Below are 27386 nucleotides of genomic sequence, written 5' to 3'. Positions count from 1 at the left end.
TACGAAGACATTACCTGTAACCCGCATTAAACCCTCGATTTGGGACGCTGTATCGGTTTTAGATCAGTCAACAAAATCGTTTATTCATTTGGCGATCTTATGAATACAGAGCGGGTCGCGGAGAAAGGTTGGAAACAGAATTTAGAGTACAAAAACAGTAGAAGCGTTTAATTCGCGTTATTTTTGCCGCCTGACATAAGAGCGCGGCCTCACTGCTTTGATGCGTCGTGCGCAGAGCGTTGTCACTCCATCGTCTTACACATGTAAGACATTAAAGTATGTAGGTGCCGTACGTTGTGACAAATAATGCGTATATCCTTTGACGACTCCGATGACAGCGCGACGTAACGCAGCGGAGTAGTGATGCTTCGCCTTATCTGTAGTTTTTTAGTTTAGTTAGTTTAGTTAGTAGTAGTAGTCACTTAGGCACGCTCAATCGAATCTTAGTTCCGTTCGAAATTTAAATATTTATGATTCTGATACAGATGTATTCATTGATATGACCAGACACAGCTCTCCTTTTTGTTTTAGATAGATTTAGAGTGGGCTGCACCAGTCACAACTTTAACCCGCGCGCCGCTGTCGATAAGACAAATAAATGGCGTACTTTTACTACACAGATTAAAGTTAACATCAGTTGATTGGTGCAACCCACTCCTAGAACTGCAAGGCTAGATTTTGCTTAAAAGCGGGCTATAAAAGCATTGGAAATTCTTTTGGAGATTTTGAAACTGCAATAATGACAGATTGCTAGCCACTGCCTATGAGAAGAATCTCCAGTTTATATACCATTCTTTTTTATTTATATTTTAAAATTCTATGTTCGAAAGCTCGTTAAAGCTCTCGCCTCATTTGCCCCGTTCGCTGTTCACGTTCAGTGTGACACGATACGTAGGCTTAAGTTATTTACATTATTATATTGTTCTTTTATTCTGTCTTGCCCGACTGATCTCCTCGTGGTATGTATTTTTAACACGTTTGTACGTAATGGTATTCCTACTTCGATTTTAAGCCCGTAACACGATGTATTACACACCAGTGTTTAGAATTTAACATTACTACACTAGTTTTAATAAATAAGCCCCGATAAAGTAGAAAAAGAAGGTCTTGGCTGTGGAACTGAATACGGAAAAAACTATTGAAGCGGTTATTTATAAGACGCTTGTGTATTGAAAGGTCCCAGGTTCGAATCCTACTCGTGCCGTATGAGTACATATACCAATCTGACTCAAGTATAGCTCCACCGACCACCGCTTGCTTCCGTTGAAGGAAAACATCGTAAGGAATCCTGCACACAAGTTGATTGTGTGTGAAATGGAGAAGGCAATTGCAAACTCCATTAATAGTGCCAAGAAAGTTGTTGTGTGTGTTTCATTCCATCACTACTCTCAGCCATGTGGAATACGACTATGAAGAAAAAGTCCTGGGCGCCTACCATCAACTATTCAAATGATTCAAATGCAGGGCAGTTCAGTTTAGGAACCTAAAATGAACGCGTTATTTGGTACCACCAACTTATCTTAACAAAGTCGCATTTGAATCGTAAGGAGTGAATGAATGAATGAATAAAATTAGTCTCTGAATCGTAAACCCCAGTGACAGCAGCCAAATGTAAGAAAGAGATAAGGCTATACGATCTCTATATATTTTATCTCGTTTCAAGAGTTGCGTTCCGATATCAAATTCTTACCATTTTGAGCAAACTATGAATTTTTTTGTTACTTAAAATTAATATGTATATTATTATCTTCGTGTTAGTTACATGACTAAAGTAAATACAAAACACAATAAAATAAAATATTTAAATTACAATAAATGCAATATAATCTAAACTAACAAATTTGTCGATCATAATAATAACACTAAACACAAACTTCGGAACATAAAAACCGTACCACGATGGAGTTTCGGTGGCAAAACTAGGAACTGTCAATAACAGATAGACCACGTCATTGTTTTCAGCGACAGTAGCGCCACGCCTGTGTGACTTCTTTCGTGATAATCAATCAGAAATAGTTCAGCGACAGTAGCGCCACAGCTGTGGGACTTCTTTCAGTTTTTAATCAGAAATAGTAACTTTTGAATCGCGAATTATGACAGATACGCGATCCAGTTTACGTTCTCAATGCACATCATGGTACCCAATTGTATGCAAAATGAGTGAATGAAATCGAAACGGCGTATTGTTTTGGTGACTACCTATAATGGATCGTTATGTCAACTTGATGGTACGAATTAGCGATGCAGATCAGTTTAGGTCCTGAACTGGATCGCTTTAAGAGATGATGGTAAGCCCCCTGTTATATGTAGTAGAGTAGGTTCTATTCATTCTTTTGTATTGCAGTACACTGCGCTTCAAAAACTTAGTTTTCCGCAACAAGAAAAAGCTCTATCTCGTGTTAAATGTACTTGATAAGTGTGCTTTACTTGTTTTAAGTATTGGTCTAGTAGTGGTTGGGTTTAGTGAGCTAGCCAACAACTAACTTGGGAAGTGAATTCCTTTAAAATTGTGTAATTGTGTAAATAAATTGTTTATATTTGTATTAATTATTAATAAAACATATCACACAATATTGTTTAAAAAATATATAAAAGGAGAATTCTCACGAAAATTAAGAAAAAAAAAACACCAAAAAATATGCCAGATTTTTTGCAATGTATACGCATAAAATTTTGTTCATTTATTTTTAAATTCAATGACTCTGAGAATGCCTACTGAAAGGAATAAAATGAAGATGTCCTTGTCTACTTACTGTATGTAATGCTGGGTATTTATCTATGTTATAAACCATTCAGGACCCAAGACACCCCTGAAGGATACCACTGAGGGGCCACGGGACTTGGGTCCGGACCCGTGGCACCCCAAATCAATTAATAGAAATAGAAATTAATTTATTCATAACATACTAATGTATATCACAGGAAATGAACAAAATGTTAATATTACAAAGGTACATTAAATATGCTACAAAGGGCACTCAGCTTGTGCCGTGACGAAGAGACATGACGCTGATCTTCAGTGATACCAGACAAGATGGCGCTACCAGAAAAGAATTTGCGAGATAAATCCACGAAACATATACATACAATTATATTATCAAAATAACAATGTCGAGATGGATTATTTTCAATATACATGGATACATGGTGTTAAAACTATGATAAATAACGTTATTATATTTAACGTTAGAATCGTGGTGAATATCTAAGTAACACTTTTCGTTTACCTTATTATAAGCAGTGAGCATTCTCAGTATGGGCGCACTTCGCCCCAGGTTGGTCCGCGATCGAGGTATGACAAATGTCTTAAATAGTTTGCTTCATCATATCCTTATCAAAATATTAATACACACGTAACTGTTGTAATTAATGTTTTGTTTGTGTATCAAAACTTAGATTGTACATACAGTACTGGAGATCCCACTAAATAAACAAACACATCTAACTCCAAAGTACAGCTTGCCAAACAAGTTGCTTAGGGCTGTCTTGGGGCGGCGAAACTTGTGTTGTGAAGTGTTAGGGGTACTATTATGGTACGGGGTGTCGTATCAGAGTAGCATAACCAATATGCACGAGCTCTGCCCGCGGTAGCCTAAGTTTGACTACAGACATATGTCTATAGGCAAACTACAGGACACACAGACAGGCAGTTAGATTGCACTTATATAATATTAGTAAATATGAAAGTATGTATAAGTTTGAATGTATTTAGAAGTACGAAGAAGAACTTCACATAATATTCACGACATATAATATACAAAATATTCCCATTTCAATTCGTGGAAGCCTATTTTTTTATATAAATCCGAGAGGTTTTTCAAAACTCGCCTGTAAAATAAATAAGGCTTGAAATCACAAGCCGTCAGGCACAATGGGATTTAACAAAAGCATTATAGGATTACGTGTGTGGTTGGATCGTATAATGGTTTTGGAGATGCTGCGATTGTAGTGTAAATGAAAGTAATGAGGTATGTAATTAGTTTTTTAACGTATTTTAGTTAGGATATTTTGTATTTAGTATTATTAACACGATATTGAAGCGAGCACAGATTGCTTACCCGGTTTTTTAAAAGGTCCTCAGACTGATGAACTAACAAATATCTTTTATGCAACTAACTACACATCAGGCAAAGGCATGCGGCCCACCCAGTGGTAAGTGGTCACCGCTGCCTATGGCTTGCAGCACTTGAGGGTGTTACACGCGCGTTGCCTACTTGTAGCTTTCAATTTGACTAATTAACTTAAGTGAGACATACAGTTCATTGTAATTAACTTACAATTTACATTAATGCTGTGTTCACATTAAGAGGACTTGTAACTTTTGCATATTTGTTGTAAGCTTCTTATGCTTGTGTTGTGTTAGTTTTGTGAACCTTAAAAATAAATATTTTGCTAGCTAAAAGACTATACCGACCTGAGTTGCCGCTAAAGTACCACTCGTGGCGAGAGCTTTTGAAAGCTATTCGATATTTCCCATTTTTTATTCGCGCCATTGTCAAGTGACGTGCAGTGCCTCTTTATTTGGTTTATCGGTTTGATATTGATTATACGAATTTTAATAAAAATATTTTTCATATTTTTTTTCCCACTTTAATGGAAAATATCGCGAGGAAACCTGCGCTCCTGTTGATGGTGGGTCATCAATAATTAAGTGAAATAGATATAGCTAATAGCAAAGTCTCTATATTATTCTACGTAATGAGAATAAAAGGATCTAGTTACCTAATGTAAACCCTATATACCTACCAACCCCGCATAACATTCGTAGCGACATTGTACCAAAACGCGTAGCAAACATAGCACACACACACACACACACACACACACACACACACACACACACACACGCGCGCGCACACACATACACATACACACACATGATGTTCAGGCTTCAGTTTCAAACCCGGGTTCAAAATTTTCATATATATTTTTATATATAACATTTTTTTTTTACTTTCAAATATTAGTGAGCTCAACCGTCAACTGTTTTATATTAGTAACATAATTTCTGTTCTCTTTTATCGCTTCTTATATTAATCGACGATTTAATAAGGTTGTGACTGTTCTTTCCTAAATGTTCCTAATTAATCCCGAAATTTAAATCGTTTTCAACCCTTATTTCTCCTACCCGAAAAAGAATGAAAAATTGTTACAAAATAATATAAATTGAACACAGCCGCCGGCGATAACGAGCTATAAATTATGAAAGCTGATAACTCCCCTCCAATCGGGAAATTCTTTTTGTAAAAAACAAAAACAAGTTGTGAAATATGAGGGCAACACCGAATCGAGTGTTTTTAACGAGATGTTTCGAGTCGGCAATTCGATACCGACAGAAGTCTGTATTCAAATACAATACAAATGCTAAATGAAGTCCGGCTTTGTGCGTACAAAGGCGGAGTTATCCCTGAAGGGGATTTTATTAAAAAGTATTATTATAGTTTTTCATTATACAATGTGTATAAGTCACAATTTAAAATACGGATTTTGGTCACCGCTTTCGGTTTTGTCAATTGCGTCAATTGTCCTATATTTCCATTACTTACCTTTTTTTTCGCAACGCAACGTAACGGAGCAGCGAGGCCGCGCTCCAACGGTGACGCTGTCAGTTGAGCGAGCACGTCCAATCCATCCCTGTGTATTGCAATACGTCAAGTGGTGATGTGACGAGCTGAATATAGAGGGAATTGGCGCGTGACTTGCTGGCTTACTGGCGATTTTATTGTTATACCACGGATACAGTCGCCAGACTGTCACAGATTAATATAATAATATTCAATGCATGAAAATAATTTATATCTTATAGAATTCAAATTAATTATACTTACATACATGAATAAAATTAAATTAATTGTGTTCTACGAATAAAACTAATTAATTGCTGTACAATAATAATTTAAAATATTTTTCTTGTATACAAATTTGCGATTAAATAAAGGCTATTTAACACGATTACAATATTACAAACTAGCTGCCCGCCCCGGCTTCGGGTAAAACTATATAATAAAATATACACCTACCTAAACCTTCCTGAGGAATCGCTCTAATATTTTAAAAAGCCGCATCAATATCCTTTGTGTAATTTAAAAAGTATATTTAATTATAAGAAATAAAGAGGACCCTATTTTTTTTATTTATTGTTTCCATATTTTTCCAATTTGTCCCTAACCGGACTTTTACACCTACCATACAGACCATTTTGGTAATAAACTCGAAACATATTAGGTGTCAGTCTAGGGAGATATGTTTTTCTTCGCCTCAATATTAGCTTAGCAGCGAGAGTTCATTATTTATTGAAAACTGCCTTTTGACGCGATTATACTTATATGAAAGGAAACTGATAAGAAGACGTGAATTTCCTTGGTATTTAGTATTTATTGTCCGAATACATGGAGGAACACTAGAGCCCAAGCTCTATAATAATTCCTATAAATAATACTTCATCTGGAATTTTGAATTAAAGTTTGTATGATGATTTTGCATCTGATGTGATTTTGCATTAGAATAAAGCTTATTTCTTACGGACATGGGACATATTTCTACTGTTAGACAATGAAATTATTTTCGTAAATAAATAAGTCAATAAAGTAAATAATATTAAGGCGGTATAAATTACTAGTTTGTGGATAGCGAAAACCTGCTTGGTCTCTATAATTTTTCTGCTCTGTGATAAGCAGTTGGCAGGGTGCCAGAGAACAATCCTGTATTAAATGAACGATCGTTGACTCACTTGGCTCTTGTTTAGGATACGTGTGCGGAAGTCCAGTATCACGGCTAAAAGTAATTTTTTATCTGGTATTATTATGCGGCAAGTTAAATTAGAGCTTTTACCAACAAAGACTTGTTACAGTAAGGTATGTCTGCTTTGTGTGCTTCAGAGAGTTCCACTTGATGAGACATACAAATGAAAAAAAATGACAATTTCTTTTTGCTATTAAATCAGGATTGAAAATATTTTATAATATAGTATATATATATATATATAATATAGTATGTTATAAAATAAAGTATCGTTGAGTTAGTATCCCATAACACAAGTCTCGAACTTACTTTGGGGCTAGCTCAATCTGTGTGATTTGTCCTAATATATTTATTTATTTATAATATTAAGAATATATACTAATTCCATTGGAGCTTTAACTGTACTATAAGATGAGGAACGTCTTTTATACTTTACGAGACTAAAACACGTTTTAATTTTAAAGATTCCTTTTCTGATAATATTCTTCATCAAACAGGAGTTGAAGCTTTAACTGTTGTGCCAGAATCGATACACATCAACGTCATCGACTGATATCGATACACGGGGGAGAATTTTATTTATTTCTGTCCATTTCCCTCTCCGATTTGATTTAAATTGAACATGAAACCGCACCTGCGGGGATACGTTGGATATGTTCGAAAAGCTTTATTCAAATATTCAGAATATGTTGTGTTTCAAAAGGATTAATTCTGCCCGCCGACAGACGGATTAAAATATGGTTTGTCGGTGATGTTAACATTAAATTTGAACTTGCATTTTCGATAATTTTGTGCACAAGGGAATACGCGAAATATTTTAATCGGAAATTCTAAATTGAGTTGTTTTCAGAGAGGAATGGTAATGGAAATGTAATATTTTTTTATCTACTATTAAATGGTAAATATGTTATAACAGCGGTCGGTAAAAAAAGTTTTGTTCTTACTGATATTCGGTTCTTATTAGGCTTTAAATATACGCGACAGATTGGAGATTCGGGAAATCGCTGGAAGTCTTTAGCAAATTGTTTTGTTGTTGAAATTAGTGTGGCACTTTTTGACGTCAATTTCAAATAATATAGTTTTTCTTAAAAATCTACAAACTACTAGCACTTTTTTTAGGTGGTGTTAACACAGTAGGTAACAGGGTTGCCAACACTTGGTACTTGGTTTATATTTCTTACGAAGTTTACATACGCTACTCCGTTAGTTGCAATTGTTTGGTTTCCATTAAAGAACAGAACCCTAAAACGGTAAAACCATTGCAATAAAGTTGAAATGTTGCCCGCTGGCCGCGGGCGACGAGCGCACAATCATTTTAAAAGGTGTTCGTAGTTTGTTTCCTTCTGAATTGTGCTAGTTTTGTTGGGAAAACTGTTACTGATTTATGGTTTAGTTGCTAAATAACTTGTGTTTTGTGAACCGTTTTCAGATTATTTTACAGGAAGTTTTTATATATAATTTAGCCCGCGAATTCTTAATGTGTCATTGACTTGAAATTTGGAATCAGTCGTCGTCGCAGTAACCTAAACGGACGGGAACCACGTCCTTGCCAACATTAAAATTCTTATAATTCTATATTGTTATTAACAATCATTTTACGTCTTTCTAGTCTGCAATTGTGATTACTGTTTACTTGCTTTGTTATGTTTGTTCTATAGTCAAGAAACTGAGTCACTATGTATATCAGATGGCCTACCACGAAACATAAAGCACATAGCACGGTACTAACGTCCACACCACGTCCACGTTTCAATTCTCTTGCTCTCAGGCTCCTCGAATGTCTTGAATTAAAAAAAAACAGCTAAAAATTACCTATATTGAATTTCTAAAAGAAATTGTCGTGAATTGACGTCGCCAATTTTTCATCCCTTTAATTCGACGAAATTTCCAAAATTAACGCTTATTTAAAATACTACGTCCCATTTCACAGTCACATTCGACACAAGCCTCGAAGGCTTTGCTCCATAAATTACGTACACTGTCCCATATCGAGCCTTAACACAAAATGGAACAGATGCAGAAATAAAGCTGGCCTGTAACTTGAGGGCGCCACTATCGCATTACGCTTATTAACTTGTTTGTGTTTGCGATAGCGCACGTCATTCACACAAGCTAGACAAGCTATAAAATGATTCAGTAGGCACGATTAGTGCAATGTTTTTAATAAAATAACATAAATAACGACGATTTTCTACCGTTTTTTTTGTGGAGCTAAGCTTAAAATTTTCCCGTGATATCAGTCTAGTTTAAAAAGTATAATCCAAGTGGGCCCTGTGGATTTTTTTGATTAAGAACAGATTGGTAACAAAATATTAGATATATTCTCCAAACTTCAAGCCACAGATACGCTGAATTAGCTGCTAGTGTATGTTATCAAATAAATAAATAAAAAAGTACTCGTTTCCGTTATATTCTAACCGTGTACTTAGTTAAAATCCATCATGTAGATTTCACGTGATAAGTCCAGTATCGCAGGTCAAGATCCTTTTAGGATCGCTGTGCCAGCAAAGTAAGACGATGTGTTAAAGTTTTATTTCTCGTCATTCGCTGTTTTACTCTTGCGCCTGCCTCGCCTCGTACCTTTTTATGACAGAGCTATTTATTAGTCAAATGGAGCCCCGTTGGATCTTGATTGAAATTTACCTTTGAAAATAACCGGCGTTTGTGTATTTTATAAATGAAAACAGATGCTAACTTTTCATTAATACATTTTTGAGATAGATATATATACATAAAACGATCTGTATCACCCTTGTCTGTTTACATTCCCGCAATATATGTACGTACATAGATATAGAAATATAAAAATATATATTATTTGTACAATATTAATTTGTATCCTTATCCTTCTCTAGTCGTATTCCTCATGGCTGAGGGTCGTTTTCATTACGTGGAATGAAACACACACAACAACTTTCTTGGCATTATTAATGGAGTGGTTCGCCATTGCCTTCTCCATTTCACACACAAGTTAATAATCAACCAGTGTGCAGGTTTCCTCACGATGTTTTCCTTCACCGGAAGCAAGTGGTGGTCGATGAAAACTTCTATATATGAGTCAGATTTGTATACAAACTCATGTGCACGAGTAGGATTCGAACCTGGGACCTTTCGATCCACAGGCGAGCGTCTTAACCATTACACCACCACCGCTTCCTTATGCTTACATATTATAAAACAAAGTCCTATGCCACGTCTGTCTGTCTGTCTGTCTGTTTGCGATAAACTTGTGTGATTTCTGAGGAGGGTTTTGGTGTATAATTTATAATGTTTTTAGCAGAGCAAAGTCGGGACGGGTCGCTAGTATTCTATGAAACATCGACGTTAATAAATATTGGAAATGTAAAAGATATAAAAATAAAAGTTTAAATATTTCATTAAAGTTTTGCACATTATATTTGTCTAGTGCAATATTTGTATGTGAATCTTGCGGTTTGAATAATGAAGGCACTATTTTAGTAGTCGGCACCCACTGCAGTATAATAAAACAATTGTTATCATACAACACAGCTGGCTGTAAACTGTGCATCTGTATGGCTTTGGCATAGTGTTTGTGTTGTTTGCAGCGTTCTATACGAACGTGATTTTTATACTTATGAACACACAGACTTGCGGCTCGCGAAGTGATCACCGAACACCAAAGAATTACTCAAATTTCGTATCTTAAATTATATTTGAGATTTTATGTTGGATTATTTTATATAGATTCGGCAATTGTTTTACGACCGGCCGGACTTACGTAAACGCTCAAAATAAGTTAGAGGGACTGGTGGAACGAAATGAAAGCTTGCAATAAAACTCACAGGCACAAGCCAGTTTTCCATAATTAGCGCCTGTCCGTGACGTAACAAACACCTCGCCGGAATTTCCCGAATTCGAACCTGCGACCGTTTGGCTCTCCGCCAACTGAGCCGGGTCACGTCCGCACAGTCACCGCCAGCGATACTTTCGCATAATGCCATCGTGGATTAGGTCAATTTCCAATAATGCTATTTTCTTAAGGCGAGGATGTAGGCTAGATTCCGTTTTAAGCCGTGCAATCGTAATTTCTTATTTCATAAAGTAATACATTCGAAACTCGAAAAGGTTTTTGAAAATCTATTTATATCGCAGCCCTATATTCGATAAAAGATTATCGCCTGAGAACAAAGTTGATACAGACATTATGCAAATGACGTTAAGTAAGAATTACACTAGACTAGTTTTGTGATAGTGACCACGCTATGACATTTTGCGTAAGTTACGTGACCTACTGCAAACTAGTCGTTATGACTGCTGCATAATGTCCACGTAGTAGCTGTATGTGCAGGCGAATGTACTCGCTTGTTTAGTGCGGCGTTAGTATGCAGCCGGTTGAAATTCAACCCGATTTTTATGACTAGGAATGTGGGAATTATTAGTGTTAAGTTTGTACTATGTTTTTTCTAGATTGGACTTTATTTGTAATGGGAATTTCTGTTTTTGTTGTTGATACTCAAATCTTGTAAGTTAAATTTTACCTACTTTCCGTAGTATATAACTTAAAGTGTTATGTCTATAGTGAATAATGTATCCACGTAAGAATAGTATTGAAACTATATAATTGAACTGAGATTTACACGTTTTGTTGAAAATGTGGATTAATTATTATTCTTCACATCTAAACAGTTCAGAAGCTTTTTTACATAAAAAGGTTTTTTTCTACGCTTGAACACACATACCTACATAGTTTTGTTTTTCAAGCATAGAAAAATCCTTTTCACATCCTTTAAATAACTTATTTCTTTTTAGGGCCCATCGGAACCTACAACCCCTCAATATTTATAACGGAATAAATCAGAAACTCCCCGATAGTGTGCCCGATTCATAATAAATTGACGGAACTTATGTGCGATTCCTTATGAATAGTTTATACGAGGTCTTCAATAATGGCGTCCAATCTATTCGTACGATATCATTTGCCGGTTGGCGGGAATAATAAAATATAATTTTCATTCGAAAATATAGGTGGAACGTTCTTGACATATTCAAATTTATTTTGTTCAAATGGCCAGATACAACTAAAGATTATTTTTTTGAATAGGATTTTTTTTTTGCAGATATAAAAGTTCTTATTTTAAACAATTTTTTTGAACAACATTAAAAGCAGCTTACACGTATATCCGCTGCTGGCCATATACAAAACGTTTTTTTTTTAAACGATGACATATACGAGGGAATATTACGGTTTATTTATTTTATATTATATGTAAAATTGTTTGTTGACTCCAATAAAAGAAAAAAAGAGTATCATGGTATGTTATCACGCCAAAGCGCAGCACTAGAATAAGATGTAAACAGCGTGTTTCACATTTTTCTTATACGAAAGGTAAACCTGTATACAACGGTCTTCTGCATGGGTACTTCACTCATCTATATCAGCCTAAAAGCAGTGCTTGCATTGTTCGTGTTCCGGTTTGAAGGCTGACAGAGGCAGTGATATTACAGAATACTCTGGCAAAGGACCCTAGGCCACGTAGTTAAGCATGCGTATGACACCCCTGCTGGTGCAGCGTCCAAACTGCGGTGACACCACTTCCCATCGGGAGGTCCGCATGTCTGTCTACTTGGTAATATAAAAGCACTTTCAAAGCAAGAGCTAAAAGACTTTTATATGACCTGCAGATTTAGTATATTTTTTTCTTTCTTTACTAATTTTTTATTTTATTCTACCTCTTGTTGTTTTTCACAGGAGTAGTGTAAAAATATTGTTTTCAACTTATTTGTTACTTATAATACTTCAATTTTATTCGTGAGGACCTGTTATTAGCTTTTTTTTATTATTTTTAAGTGTTTACCTATTGTTATTTTAACAGCTGTTGGTCTTCCTTTATTAAAATAAAATAAACACAATCTAGTATGTGAAATATATAGTTAGTCAGCTAGCTCGTCGGGATGCGGTTCATTCTGGAGCCAAAATCACGAATAAGATTTATCCAAATTGCAGGGCATTAAGTTAAGTGGCGTTTAACGTTTTTTGGCTCACAGCAGATGTTTTATAAAAGCGGAATCATAGGCGGGATCTCGGCAGTTGGCAATAGGATTCGGGAAATGAGGTAATAATGCGGAATCGTCTAAATGATATCGTTTGACTTTCGCGTTTACCTATCAACTTAGCTTCTTCTTCACCTTTTCGAGTGTTTTATAGCTATTTATGTATAAAACCAGTATGGCATAGGCTATTATTGTAGCGTATTTATTCCTTAGCCGTGTAGAGGTCATCCAAGGCACGACATGTGGGACAGTTAGGGGACGACAGTAGGTGAGACTGGAATAAAGACACTAACACTATGTCACTCGGAAATAATGTAGCTTCCTACTCGCAAAAGAATTTTGGAAATCGGTCGAGTAGTTCCAGAATACCACTCACACTCAACAAACACTTGCTCTTCACAATATTGGCATAGATAAAAAAATAATATATAATAAAAACTTAAAATTTGACTGACGCGCGACACACAGCCTTATTGAACAATCGGCTGGTTGTCAAAAGTACACGAGAGGTCCAACAGAAATATAAACTTCAGAATTGTGACAAGCGTGTAATAATGAAAAAGTTAAGCCAAGAAAACAATACAATTTTAAAGAACTATATAATGTCTCGAGAGACAAACGATATCGCGTTCTAAATCTAGATATCGCCATCTAGTGACACGTAAACCAAACATCGTTCTATACACGATTAAACATTTAGTCCAATATGTTTTTTTTATAATTTTTCAGTAAAAGAAGTTACAGAGCCGTAGTGTTTTCTCGATGCAGAGGACATTACTTTGACATATCTTTATATTCTTCCAGAGTCGGGAAAAAAGTTAATTACATTCTTAATTAAATTCTCGATTTGCAGCCCTGGCATCCGTTCCGCTCAGTTAGACAAAAGGGATGGTGTTTTAATCCGTTTAAGTATGTCGCTTTGTTGTTATTTGTTATTGCAATGTTCTAATATCTGTAGTTATTGCAACCTTAATGTTGTCATTCCTCTGAGACCGTGGTTTTAGTGTCACGATGACAGAAACATGTTGCTTCAGTTCGTCACTATGATACAACTAATGATAAAAACTTTGGTTTGAAGAAAGATTTTTTGACGATAGAAAGCTAAAGGTATTCTTACATTTATAAAACAAAGTCCTCGCAGCGTCTGTCTGTCTGTTCGCGATAAACTAAAAAACGACTGTACGAATAGCTATTTCTCATTAATTAAGGTATCTTGATTAGAAGAGTAGTAAATAATCTGTAGTTAAAACATTGTGCGTCGGTAAATTAGAAATGGAGAGGAATTCATTAGCATGGACTCGATAGCTTAATGGTTAAGAACATTGTCCCGATTAGGCAGGTGTGTAGATTCCATTCCCGACTGAGACCTAAATATTTTCTCTCATTATTAAAATAAAATTAAGACGATTCCGTTTGCCCACGATAAGTATATAACCAATGATCCCTTCAGTCTTTGCTACTGCGTAGGGTTGTCGCAGTTGATTGATGGTGTGTGTTCCCGCTGATTGATCACCAGCCCTGCCTTTATTTTGGCCGGATATCCGGTTTGTAAGCGTCTTCAGAGAGTATTGCAAAATACTTTTTTATATGTACCATACCAGCTGTTGCCCGGAGCTCCGCTCACGGTAGCTTTTTCCTTGGCTAATTATATGGGTCTAGTAATTTAAAAAACCAACTATTTCAAATGCAATCGATACCGGTCCAGCGGTGTAGCTGTGAAAATGTAATTGAATTTCTCATTTAAATAATTAACTAAATTAAACACTATTCCACCAAAAACAAGATTCACAGTACAATTTTTAACAAGACAACTAGAAAATATTTATTTAATATAATTTAAAATATTAGTGTTAATTTGTAACAAAGATTGGACGCTATCGATTAATATTGTAAAAGAAGACGTGTATTTTTTCGGATTTTAGCCCGTTCGATTAACAATCGCAAGCTAATTTTGTTTCTGTAAAAATGAATTTATTGCCTTTGTGTAAGAGTATTTTATCCAGGAGTTGAGGTTAAAATCTCCACTCTCTATAATATATATTTACACATATTTGGTAATGGCATATAGTTTCACATTACAGCTTAACTTGGCAGGCGACCTCGAACCGCTATTTGCGCCGCTATCAGCCCACACTTGGACCCTCATCAAAAGGCCCACAAAAACTAAATAAGTTACCGCCCATACACCTGTTTAACTGCCGACGCTTAAATTGCAGAGGAACCCTGCGCCAGAGACTATTATACAGAGATTGATCGACTCTATATTGCATTATTTACAGAAGAAACTTATGTTGTTCAATAAATAAGTATTCAAGTAATTTCTTCTAGATAGACAGAACTTTGATATACATCCTAGCTGCGACCGGGAATTTCGGGATAAAAGTACCCTATGTGTTTTCCAGGTTATATACATATATTCTACACTTATATTCAACCAAATTTCGTAACAATCCGTCCACTAGATTTTGATAATGAAAGAGTAACAAACATGCATAACAAACATACATCCTCGCAGACTTTCGCATTTATAACATTAGTAGGATGTTTTCAATGAATAATTTTAACCAAAAATATTTTTTTTGCTGAAAAATCTAATTAGGCCAAACTGGTATGGTTTGCTTCGTATTTTTACAGGGTCTATAGGGATCTTAAAGGAAGAGAAAGAAGGATAATCGAGCCTAAAGGAAGATCGGTTGTAGATAGAGCGTGAAGTGAAGAACACACAGAACAAACAAACAAACACTTTCGCATTTATAATATTAGTTAGACCTTCACGTCGCTTTTAGTAGACGTAGCTGTTGTTACCTTTTTTAAAAGAAGTGACGGTTAACAGGAATCAACAATGAATCTGGGGCTCTGTGTGAATCTCCTCTGTTCTCGAGCAAATAAAGTTTACTTCATAAATGTCGGTCCTAGTGTTATCTAAAGTGCGTTTAATAATGCACGTCCGGGAAAGTGATAGAAGCGCCCACGGCCATCGTATATCGTGTAAAATTCAAGGCGCCAAATCTTTTTTAAATATAAAATAAGTTTTTATGATAAGTAGGCATAGCTATTTTATTTTGTGCAGGAACTGCAGGATGTTGCGTTGGAATATATGGATGGCCCCGACGCTCAATGATGGCGGAAGCAACCGGGAAAACGCCCAGAGAGTGGATCTGAACGCTTCTTTCACCCTATATTCTATTAATTTCGATGGTATTCTGTTATTGTCACGTTGTATTTATTTTTTTTTTTGTAATTTGTAAATCAAACTAATAAAACTGTTTTTACTTTTTTCAGGTAATTTACAATGAGGCAGTGGAACCAACGATTTGTAAGTTTGCGATGAATTTGTCTGTTTCCTTTCAATATTTTTGTGCAGACATTTTTAACTTTAAAAAATATTTTATTATCCAAATTGTTGTGAGTTGAATACTCAATTTATCAAGGAAAATCCAGAGATCCGAATCCAAAACGGAATTTTCTGTTGAAACAATATGTTCTCGAAAACATTTCATTGAAAATGCAAAATTCTATTTCGAACTAGTGCAGACATGTTTCACGTGAGATTGTGACTCCCGTATCTCCTATTTTAGACATCTTAATCTCAACTCTTTCAAATCGAATGGATAGAAGGAAAATTATATTAAAGTCACAATTTGTTAATTCACAAAGAAACACGAATGTATTCAATGATTTATATCTCCGTCGATCGCGCAGAATCGAGACACAATAGATAAATAATATGTTTGACCGACGCATTTTCACCGGTTCGTAAGATTGACGTTGAAACATTTATTAATTTTAAAGTCTCGTTCAGTGGCACACTATAGGCATCACAACAAAAAAAAATCAGTAACAACAAAAATCTTAACCGCACAGTAACGCTAAGTCCATTAGCTTTTTAATTATATTTCATAAAGGCTGGTCGAGGTGTCTCGTAACCAAAGCTGGAAGCTCTTTTGGCCAGAGGCTCAGCATTGCAGTGCAAATTGGCAATGCTTCCAGCCTTTTGGGCTCTTCGCCGCAGGACAATTCGCTTACTGTTTCATTTGTATTTTTTAAATTTAGATTATTGTTAAGTTAAGTTTCGTATAAGATTTTATTTAATAAACTGTGATAGAAGAGAAACACGCATATATTCACAACATTTTGTACAAGTCATTCATATTCTGGGCGTAATTCTAAAGTACAATTTTCCAACCCCTAATATTCCCTTTTCTGCCTTAAAATGGTTACCTTCTAACTATCAAATGACGGATATGTCCTCGGATAAAACTAGAGAAAATCTTGTTCAACGAGCAGCAAGTCCGGGGTGAGCGACAAACGCGAGAAAGCAGAAAGAGCACGATTCTGCCCGATATCTCAATATATATTTTTTGTATTTACTCGTACCGTAAGCTAGTCAAAGTTATTCATATTTATAAACTATACTTTCACGTCAAATGTTAAATTGTAAATATTTTATTTATTAAATATAAATACATCTCATATTATGCGCAGCAAATTGTGTCTATTACGTATTACATATTCTGTTTTAATAATGGGTATGTATACGCATACACGCACAGCGTCGTGCATCGTTCCGTCGCTCACCTAGGACGGGAAAACCGGCCATCATCGCCTGTCGTTGAAGCCTCGATGCGGCCGTCAGAAGCGGGCCGGATGCCGCCGCTTCCTGCCGGCCGCTTTGTGCCGTCTGCCGTCATGTTATATTCATTCCTGTAGGTCTGTCCGACTGTGTCACTATCGCACTTTCTATCTCAGAATATGCCTTTTGTTACAACTCTTACGCAGAGTTAAGGTTTTTACGAGATAAATATGCTGTGTGATGTTTTAGCATTTATTGTTTTTTTTTTTTTATTAAAATTTTCAAGTTCTGAAGATACCATACCTACATCCCAAAATATTTTAAACTTTTTATGAAACTGTGTATATACAACTGTGTCATATTCGTTGAATAATGACTTGTTTATATAAGTATGTATGTGGAATGGCGACAGCGCGCGAAGTGGATGTAACTACTTTTAACATACAGTTACGATGATGTACCAAATCAAAACCGAAAGCATACAGCTGGCTCGCCCTGGCCTGCCGCCAGAACTGGCTAATTCCCTGGCACCGCCGGAGCCCCAGTCCCGGCCGGAAGTGCCCCCTCCCCGCCGGAAGCAGCCGTTTCGGTTTTAAATTTCACATGATGTGAGAGCCACTTCATAAACTAGGCTTGTTACGTGTGGCCGCGGTTGTTAATTTGCGGTTCTGTTTCTACGTGGTGCGGAATGTTTCGGGACCACTCATTGTGTGTGTGTTAATGGGAATATATTGTTTATTTCGTGGAATGAGAATCCATACTAATATTATAAATGCGAAAGTCTGTCTGTCTGTTCCGCTTTCACGGCTAAACCGCTGGAACAATTGTGATGAAATTTGGTATGCATGTACTTAAACCACGTTCAAACATAGTTTTTTTTTTCCAAAATCCACCCCCAAATGACTATGATGGGTGTTGAAAGTTTGTATGAAAATCGTCTGTACAGCTTTCGCAGAAAAATTCACGCGGGCGAAGCCGCGGGCAAGAGTTAGTTATATATATTTTACTATATATAAATAAAAGTAATAAATATATTAGGACAAATCACACAGATTGAGCTAGCCCCAAAGTAAGTTCGAGACTTGTGTTATGGGATACTAACTCACTGATACTATATTTTATAACAAATACATATATAGGTTTTACAATAACACATGACAATCACATCACCGGCAAGAACGTTTTTCTTAGGCAAATCAACTATAACGTTGACTTTAACCTGCGCGCCGTCGTTTCGATATTGCGTATTTTGTGTTTTCCTTCGCAGGTTAACGTTAACCTCAATCCGCTCCTAACAATCATAAGATACATTTTAATAACCATCAATTTTTAGAGAAAATAAGAATAATATTTATTTACCTACCTATATATATTGTATATTTTTATTTATTTTTAATATTGTAATGTAAATTATGTATATATATATTGGAAGAAGGCAATATACAAATCTAACGTATTATTTTGTCTTTTAAACATGTGGCGTTCAAAATTTTTACATATAAAATCTTTTAACCAATGTTATTACTTTATCATCGTACCGATATCAAACGACGTTACCCGAGTGCCGACCCGAGCGCTCTCTCCACCTGAGAAGCTCTCAAGAGCTTCCAAAGCTTTCGGGAGCTTTGCGGCGGCGAAATAGAAACACTTTATCAAAAGTATTTTAAAGTGCGACTCAGAAATATATGTTACCTATATGGTGTTTGTTTATAAAAAATATTTTTTAAAGTGAAAGTTATGATATTAATATAATTTTGTAAAACGAGGTGTACGTGTAACAACAACACTCAACGGCCCATATAAAGCACTAGGCTTGTATCGCGGGTAGGATGGGCACCAACACAACAACAGACAACGCACCAAAAGCCGCAGACAAATATTTGTGGTCACAAGTATAAATATTTTTTTGTGAGTCGCTATAAATAAAACAAATCGGTTTAAACGTGAAGGCCATTTCATTCTTTTAGAAAATTACATAAAAAATACAATTTACGACAAATAGCTATTGAACCACTCCACTAATGAACTAACGCTATTAACTTGCTCAAACAAACCCAACTATGCCTGTGGATGCACCCCCATCTAGCGGAGACGAGAATTCTTGTGAGCGTTGTTTGGGCCTGGTCCAACACTATTAGAGGGGTTTTGTCTTCAGAGACTCAATTATTCGTAGACTAGTTCAGCCGAAATGTGACGAATTTACTAGAATATTCTGCCCTTATACTAACTAGTTAGTCTAGGTAATCTTGAGGCGGTGATATCATGGGAAATTAACGCGTTTTCGTGTCCTCTGCGGCATGGTCAGTGTTGTCCGCTTCTCTGGATGTTTCAGGTTCCAATTCTAAGAAGAAGAAGAATTCTGTCTTCATCAAAATAGAGTATATAGACGTCCTATCAAGGCTATGCTAACAGTTCGCGATATTCGGACAAGTTATATCAGATGTCTTCAGGCGGAAGATTCGATAAGGAGATTATAGCCTTCAATGCAACTGGCATTACGTGAAGACTAGTTTTAAGTGTTATTGAGAACTACATATAGTTTTTAGGCCTTTGAAGTAAACTTTGAAGCCTGTTTAATAATTATTGTTACGATGTTAATTCTCTGGTAGCATTTTACTAGGCCGAAATTTTCAGTTAAACATAATTACTAAATAATTTTCCTTCAGTAAACGGACTTGGTAATTTCTAATATTTCTAGCCTGGCACTTAGGTGGGCTGGTGCAAAATGCCCGTCTGTAACGTCTATTTATAAGAAGTCTTCTTCTAAAATGCCCAGATTTCTTGTACGGCTAAGCAAGCAAACCACCTGATTGGAAGTGGTAACTTGCACATTGTCGGCCGCGGTTTTTAAATAACTCCATGTTGTAGTCTCTAAAAACCACGACACGTATTCTGAAAATATGGATTGAGCTCCCATTCCACAACTTCAGATTTCCTCTTGAGGGAGAAAATTCATCTTGAAACGTACTTGACGTCCAGTTTTAGTCCAAAAGATTATGTTACTGGACGTTTTAAATTAGCCAGTCTATTTACCCGGTTATACCGGGGGCTTAGTTCTTAGGACATCAAAAGCGTGTGATTGGCGCAAACCACCGCCAGAGAGCCCTTTGTTCGCTTGTTGTGAACAGGTTTAAATTTTAATTATACTCTAGTAATTATTTATTTTATATAAGTTTGTAAATGGACGCTTGCGACTGCCTAGTTCTTAGAAATGTTTGGCTACATTTATATACGTAAATACATACATATTTTATGTATTTCTTCAACGACGTCCAAAGGAGTAAAACGAGTGGTTCTATCCTAGGGCAGGAGAGACGTATATTCACTCCGAGATAAATTACAAAAATATAGGTGATGTTAAATGTACTTGTTCAGCAAAGCAAATTTTCACTAGAGGAATCCAGAGGAATCCAGATGAAGTCCTTTGAGTCTGCATACTAAACACGGCGACTTATTTAAAAGCATGAATCGCTTTTGCTTTTTCTTCTTTGACTAAAAGCACCTAATGAAAAGCTAACAGGATTAGATCAAACACACAGACACATGGATTGCTTTGGTGCTTTTTCGAGCAAACAGACGAGCGATTTTAACATGTATTTTTAAATTGTAGCCAACTAGTCTCTGCATATTTGTTTCTCGCCTTCATTTGAGCGCTGTCCCGGTTTCTTCTTCAGCCGCAAAGCATCGGAGTCCAGAGTCTGCTTTCCTACTTTTTCTTCTCCACTTACCACCGTCTCCGGCGTCCTTAGTAGCAGTAGCAATGAGGCCGCCTATCATCTTCCTTGTTATTTGTTGTTAGTGCAATAAAGTGTCTTTAATTATTTAGTAGTCGGACCATTGGCGCGCATATTCTCCTTGAAAACATAAAGCCTTTTTGGACGAACTTTTTGGGTTTGCCCTTTTGCCCCCTATCTTTGTCTACGTACATGTACCATTTCTTTCTTTACACTTGTTTCAAAAGCCAAATACGTTAAAACTGTCAAAACATCACAAAACAAGTGAAAAAAGTGCACTCTCTAAGCCTGAGCTCGACACATAGCCATTATAAGTTGGTGCTTAACTGGTCCAAAACGAAAAAAGTTGTGCTCGACCAGTTTGCGACTGCGGCGGAACTTGTTCTCGGACCTTATTACTGACTGTGTTGAGAAAAACTAGAAAAACAACGTGACGTCTTGAGACTTGAGTTCTGTTCTGGGAAAACGCTTTGAAATACAAAATGTGAAGGGTAAAGATTGAACAGCTTTGTGTTGTACTAGCTGCGCCCCTGGGCTATGTGTGATTCCAGGTTGTATTCTACCCGTGTACCAAATTTTATTACAATCGGTCTAGTAGATGACAATGCTGTGCCAATTGCTTACAAACTGCTTACTCTTACCGAGGCAGCTTATGATTCGTTAATTAGATGTAAAATTTTCATTTGATAGTCTGTACAAACGAGATTTTAAAACAAAAAGGACTTTCCTCCAAACACATGTAATATTACATTCAAACGCAGATTACAGAAGTAATGAAGGGACAATACAAAATGGCCCGTCATTTGAGGTCCCGCGTGGCCGATAACGGAATAACTGACAGAGGGCGCCGCTGTGCGTCCTGTACGCGTGACCGGCCAATTTGAGTGTTGCCTATTTTGGTATTCAAACCGCGACGAGCTTTACGATATGATGGTCATTTTATTTTATTTTTTTTCGTGTTTTTTCGTTTTGGCCGGACGTAAATATTCGTAGCTTGTTTTTTCCATTGAATATTTCAAAATGTTTCATGATTTTTTAAATATAAGTGCATTTAAATAATTTAATATAAGCTGTTCTAGAATATTTAATATTTATAATACTTCGTAAAGTTTCTTAAAAACATGCAAGCAAGCATGAATTTATTTTAAGCTGAAATATGCGTTATATTCGCAACATTATTTGTGTAACGATGCGTGTCCTCTATTCGCAGTATTTATTCATGCGCGCATTTTAGTCGGTCACTATTCCCGCCGTAGGACAACCATCCTTACTGCCTGGTGAATATGGTAGAGATTTGCTTGTATAAGTCGTGACATAATTAAGTGCTGTGGGTAGTGGGATGTGCCCAGAGTTTGCGGACAATGCTGAAACTGTACGTGTGTTTATATTGTACATAACATGTTAACACTTTCCCATTATTAGCTGGGAAACTGCTGCATACTTACGTATATTTGAAACTGATACGAGTTTTATTTATTGCTTAGACACGCCACGTCATATGTTAATATATATTATAAATGCGAAAGTAATATTGTTACCTTTTTACGATGTATCTACTCGACCGGCTTTGAGGCAAGCTAGGCATTTCTTTAACAACTGAAACTTCAACACAGTCATACACACATTCACAAACCAGTAACGGTAAATAACCAAGTTTTTTTATCAAACGTAAAAGTTGTATAACTATACGAAGATTGCGCACACCAGCCCGCCAGCAGCGCTCAAACTTTGCTGATAAAAACTCCAAATGTGGGTAGTTGCGTCGTAAATATTTTGGTACACTCAATAACAAATGAAGCTACACAAAATTGTTCCGAATTCGCCTCTATTGCCAATGTGGCATTTGCGTTGTGGCAATAGATTTTCGGAACGACCTTCGAAATTCAGTTGACGTTAAGTTGGGATCGCGAATGGACTTAGAGACTCTTTAAATCTCTTAGTGCGATTGTTAATAGCTACGCAATTTAAGTTGGGAAGTTAAAATAGTTTTTTTATTGGCTTTTGCCAGCGAATTTCCTACGGGAAACGACATTTTCCTGGCTAAAAGGTCTCCTTCTCCGTACTTCTAGCTATATGTATGCAAAATTTTAAAAGATTGGTTGAGTAGATAAAGCGTTAATCAAACTCACGTATAGTGTTTTTAAATCTTTCGCGCTTTGAAGATATATACATTATTATTATATGAATGGGGCGGCACGAACCTTTTTTATTATTTTTCTGACTTTTCAACCAACACTGATGTGGCTGAAACCACCGCGACTGCGTCGTTGAAACGTCGACAATATTAAATAGAATGATACGTGCTAATTCTCGTTAATATCATATACTAGCTATAGACCGCGGCTTCGCCCGCGTTCCGTTCTGTTCATACAAACTTTCACATCCCATTACAATCATTTGGGGTTGATTTTTGTAAAAAGATAGTGTCTCCACCTACATCCATTCCAAATTTCATGAAAATTGGTCAAGCGATTAGCCGTGAAAGTGGAACACACAGACAGACAGATAGACATACAGACTTTCGCATTTATTATATTAGTATGGATGTAGTTATGTAGTTATAAACTCATGTGTGTTGATAATCGAGGCAAAAATAAGACAGACATTGTCATTGAGTAAAAGGATAAATTATCCACGAAGTATATTAACATTCAAACGAAAATCATTCGCAATCTTTTCCTTCCTTCTTGATAAAAGGGAAAACCAGCAAAAAAATACATACACAACATTTTATGACTTCCCTTTAGTACAGAACCGGGTAACATATGACGTCGGCCAACCTGAAAGCTGACTAATATGTAATGTTACAATTTTCTTCTCGTATACTTTTCCCGACGTTTTCTTGTTGAATTTACCTGTGAATTGCCATAATCGTGGAGTTTCGTGAGCGATTGTATCTCTATGTGTGAAAGAGTCGTATTTTTGATATGACGTGAAATAAATATGTTCTGCCAAATTATCTTGTTATGATCTGGTTTTTGTCGTCAACAAATACTTGCATCTAGAAGTTGCCACAGCTATCGCCTGCCAGTTATACCTACATATTATAATTATGATAAATTCTGATTTTAAATACTACTAACTTTTGCCTTCGACTTCTCCCGCGCGTATTTCACACAAGAACAGTCTTTTTTTTTTCGGGATAAAAAGTAGCCATCTCTGTATTACCAACTATATGTATGCGACATTACAAGACGATTGGAGTATATAATGTAGTATATTACGCTTTATATAAAGCGTGTAGACGTGACGTGTATTGACTTACATTCCCCTGGCGGTGATACAGCAATCAAACAAACACACAGATATAGTGGCAATCAGTCGTTTGGATCGATGGCTTGTTTGAGGCTGATGGATTACTGTTTGCTAAGGCTTTGGGTTTATGTCTACAGTTTATTCGTGTACAAGGTACTGCGTTATACTCGCTACTCGATTCTAGTGATTACGCACCTTAAAAGTCACATTTTTTAAAAAATGCCTCAAGATCTTTGTGACGACAATAAAAGTGATATTTTTGCAAAAAACAAAACTTTTTTTTATACATGTATGTATAAAAGATTATGAATGTATAATATCTGAAAGCTATTAATGGATAAAATAATGCCATAATGATGAGCGGTTCATATAAAAATCATTGCTTGATCCAATTCGATTCATATTTTATATTATTCCATGCTATTTGGTAGCCATTAATTCTGTGAACTCCATTTAGGAATGTCGACTGTCAAGACTATAAGTATTCCTAATTCTGTGACGAATTTATCATTAACACGGACGGACCGCTGCGTCCCCGAGTTTGCTCGGGTAAAACCGTTATTAATCATACACCAAAACCTTCCTCCCTCCATTTAATACTCGTACATGAAAGAGACATGCACAACGACAGACTTATCCCACACAGGGATCTCTTTGAAAAAGTTGAAGTATTTTTTTTTCTACAATCATTACATGTATATGTACATTGTACACACGTTTCTTCATACGTAACTTTGTTCGACTGCAATGTATTGGATACGTATGCAAAACATACAGACAAATGCAATCATTCTAAAACATACTCGTGGCAGTTGAGTACTTACTAGTTTATCAATACAAGGAGCGCTCGATACGTTTTCGTCGTGAGTCGGATGCGAACACGCGCCTTCCTGATGCAAATCCTGAGCTTATCCGCCGAGCTAGTATTTTTGGCATCATCCTATTAATATTATAAATGCGAAAATTTGTGAGGATGTGTGTGTTGTGTATGCATGTTTGTTACTTTATCACACGAAATCTAATGGACGGATTGTTATGAAATTTGGTACACGGGTAAAATACTCGTATAACCTGGAATAACACATAAGGTACTTTTTATTCCGAAATTCCCACGGGAGCGAAGTGTCGAAGGCGCAGGTAGTTTGCCATATTTTAGTGGTGTTATATGGTGTCTTGGTCATGTGATTGTGATGTTTTATCTTAATATTCGTAATGTTTTATTTATGAGTATAGTTTAGGATCTTACTCGTGTGTGATAAAACGAACTTGTCACCAACACGTTTTGATAACGCAAGTTTGCAAATTTTCTTATGTATTCTTAGCCCCAGTTACACTAGTCAACTTTGACGTTAACTTTAACCTGCACACAATAACGCAGATCCCAATTTTATTGGCAAGCTAAAGTTAACGTCAAAATAACTGGTGCAACTGAGACATAAAATATTTGCCTTATCTGTGATTTTACCAGGAAAATATAATATTACTTCGTAATGGCCACGCGCGCGTTTTTTCGTAATGGCAATGCGCCATAATATATCAATCTGAGTCAACACCTGATATGGCATGATAGGGACCAACACTGTTCTGAGTGAGAAATGAGTTAATTTCGGCATTTCTTCTCAGCAGTGGTCGTTCCAAAATGCCAGTAGTTTGTAGCTTGTGAAAAATAACTATAAATATAAAAATTGACGAGAAAAAGTGCCTGTGAAGGTCTATTCTGAATAAATGATTTTTTGGATAAATTTGAATGAAAAATCAGTAGTTTACATATATATACACTATTGATGTTCGCTTTCCGTAAATGTATTTAAAATGTATGCATTGTAATATTCCCAGCGAAGTGAATAAAATGCATACAGTAATTGTTTTTTTTTTTTTTAAATCATAACAAACATAAGTTCATTATAAAGAAATTTAGAACTTATACTAAAACAAATTGCTCCCAAAAATTTCCGTGCAAGTGTAGCACACTTCATAATCCGCTGTATAAATCCTGTATAATCCGCTGCATAAATCCGCTTTATAAAACCTGTATAATCCGCTGTATAAATCCTGTATAATCCGCTGTATAAATCCTGTATAATCCGCTGTATAAATCCTGTATAATCCGCTGTATAAATCCTGTATAATCCGCCGTATAAATCCGCTGCATAAATCCGCTGTATAAATCCTGTATAATCCGCTGCATAAATCCGCTGTATAAATCCTGTATAAATCCTGTATAATCCGCTGTATAAATCCTGTATAATCCGCTGTATAAATCCTGTATAATCCGCTGTATAAATCCGCTATCTTATCACTTCTCTTAGGAGTTAAACTCGACTAAAATATGTGATTTATTGTTTACAGGTAATAATCATGAGTACCACCAATCTGTCAGTGTTCTGTCTCATCTCTCCTGAATACTACGTTGACTTGTAAACAATGCAAAATCACCCGAAGAATATTTGGTAAGATTATAGTTCTCATATTGTTACTTCTTCAATTTTCGCGCGTTCCTGATTACGCCAAGGTTATAAGAAATATATCTTTATTATTGTCATTTTGCCTGACGCGAATGGGAATTCACCTCTCTTACGAGTATGACATTCATAGGAGGTAAGAATTGGTACTAGCCTACAGATCACACGTACACGTCGGTTCTACACGTCGCCATCTCTCAAGATAATAAATAAATAAATATATTAGGACAAATCACACAGATTGAGCTAGCCCCAAAGTAAGTTCGAGACTTGTGTTATGGGATACTAACTCAACGATACTATATTTTATAACAAATACATATATAGGTAAACATCCAAGACCCGGGCCAATCAGAAAAAGATCATTTTCCATCATGACCCGACCGGGGATAGAACCCGGGAGCTCTCGGTTTAGTGGCAAGAACTTTACCACTGCGCCACCGAGGTCGTCAAGATTTATTTATGTTATTAAAATTTAACCAAACAATAATCTTATCAGCTCAATTATTAATAAAATATATAAGTTCAATTATTTATTTAAGCAAATGGTTTTAACTCATTCTTAACAAACCAAGCCTACTTATTGAAGAATACTTTTAAAGTACCTAT

General features: G+C 36.0%; 1 protein-coding gene and 1 long non-coding RNA gene across 10 annotated transcripts in view; both read left to right on the top strand.

The window, feature by feature from the left end:
- The window catches only part of Tomosyn (tomosyn), a 214073-nt gene that overhangs the window by 88303 nt on the left and 98384 nt on the right, over positions 1 to 27386 (top strand). The gene's annotated exons all lie outside the window — the stretch shown is intronic.
- LOC128671834 (uncharacterized) overlaps positions 1 to 27386 on the top strand; it is a 118234-nt gene that overhangs the window by 63042 nt on the left and 27806 nt on the right. Inside the window, exon 5 of the long non-coding RNA XR_008404881.2 lies at positions 26665 to 26765. This is a non-coding gene — a long non-coding RNA (uncharacterized LOC128671834). The remainder of the gene's footprint in view (positions 1 to 26664; positions 26766 to 27386) is intronic.

Source organism: Plodia interpunctella, chromosome 8, assembly GCF_027563975.2.
Source record: "Plodia interpunctella isolate USDA-ARS_2022_Savannah chromosome 8, ilPloInte3.2, whole genome shotgun sequence".
NCBI lineage: Eukaryota > Metazoa > Arthropoda > Insecta > Lepidoptera > Pyralidae > Plodia > Plodia interpunctella.
Note: the sequence above shows the minus strand (reverse complement) of the source record. Positions and strands in the feature narration are given on the sequence as shown.